Below are 1,781 nucleotides of genomic sequence, written 5' to 3' on the forward strand. Positions count from 1 at the left end.
TCCAGCTCTACGGAATCCAATTCCTCTGGTACACAAATGCAATTAAATATAAAATTTAAAACATTAAATTCCAAATGCTAGTAGTAGTAGCTGAAGATAAAAAAAAAGAACTGATAAAAATTAAAATATAACAACAAACAAAAAATATAAGTCTGATTAAAATAAGCCTATTTTACTTTAAATGTATTAATATTATTTTATTTTGTTTGAAAGAAAGTCTCACATTATAGCCCATCCCACTGTGGAATTCAACTTGTCATGCAGAGTTTTACTGGATGCAATCCTCCAGTAACTTAAGGCTACTTTAGATCTGACAAACCAAAGTACAAAAGCAAAGAGGCCTAGCATGGGGCCCACGCCCACAATCTCGGTATGTGGGAGGTATAGGAGGGAGGATCAGGGGTTAAAGGTCATCCTTGGCTACAAAGTAAATTTGAGGTCAGCCGGGATACGTGAAACCGTCATATAAAACACACACACACACACACACACACACACACACACACACACACACACGAGCAAACCTCAAATAGAGCACACTAATATTCATTTAAGTAGATAGCAAGTCACAAAAAGAACTGTTGAGGTTTGAGCTGTTGCTATATCTTGTAATGCTAAGTTCTGTGCTGGAAATAAATCTAGGCAAGGTCTCACTCTCCAAGCTTTTGTTGTGCAAACCTTGTTCCTTGATTTAAAATTATTGGTTAAATAAAATTGGTCACGGCCAATTACTGGAGTAATGGATTAGAGATAGGTGGGTTTGGAATGCCCAGGTTGGGGGCTGGGCGGGGGCGGGGAGGGAGAAAAGGAAAAAGGAGAGAGAGGAGGGGGCCACCTTGAGAGGAGAAGAAATGAGAGCACGGAAGCAGGAGAAACAGTAAGCATCTGGAATACATCTGGGGGAGGAAGCCAGAGCAGGAGTTAGAAGAGTAGGTTAGCGCTTACTCCCCCATTCATTGTCAAAAAGCCGAATCACAGACGCATAGTCTGAGTCTCATTTATTTGTAAGCTAGTCCCGGATAAGTTTAAATTGGTGGTTCTACAAAGAACAACAATATTTCCTTTCAACAACAGCCGAAAGGAAAGAGAATTAAAGATAAGTATTCTACTAGGGTTGTTGTTTTGGTTTGGTTTTTGTTGTGTTGTTGTTGTTGTTGTCGTCTGTTTGTTTTTGCTGCAGTGAAACAACTTGATGAAAGAGCAATTTGGGAAAGAAAAGGTTTACTTAGCTTGCACTTCCATGTTGCCTTTCATCACTGAAGGAAGTCAGGACAGGAACTCAAGCAGGGCAGGAACTTAGATGCAGGCGCTGATACAGAGGAGAGTCCTGCTTACTGGCTTGCTCCCCATGGCCCATGGAGTACCCACCCTGCTTTCTTTAGAATCCAGAACCACCATCCCAGGGATGGCCCCATTCACAATGGGCTGGTCCCTCCCCTACTGATCAGTAACTGAGAAAATGGCATACAACTGGATCTCACGGGCATTTCCTCAACCGAACTCCATTCTCTCTGATTTACTCTTTTATGTCAAGTTGACACACAAAGACATCCAATACAATAAGAGATTTCAAAAACGTCTTCAGAAGCGCAATCACAATTTCCAGTATAAATTATGTGTATATTTATGACAGCCTCACTATGCAACCTTGATTGGCCTGAAACTTCTGTGATCCTCCAACATCTTCTTTACACATGTTAGGATTACTTTACAGTTGTGAGTCACTATATGTGGCTCATATAACAAATACGTAAATATCCGAGAAGCAAAGAACTTTATTG

This window comes from Mus musculus, chromosome 3, assembly GCF_000001635.26.
Source record: "Mus musculus strain C57BL/6J chromosome 3, GRCm38.p6 C57BL/6J".
Lineage (NCBI taxonomy): Eukaryota > Metazoa > Chordata > Mammalia > Rodentia > Muridae > Mus > Mus musculus.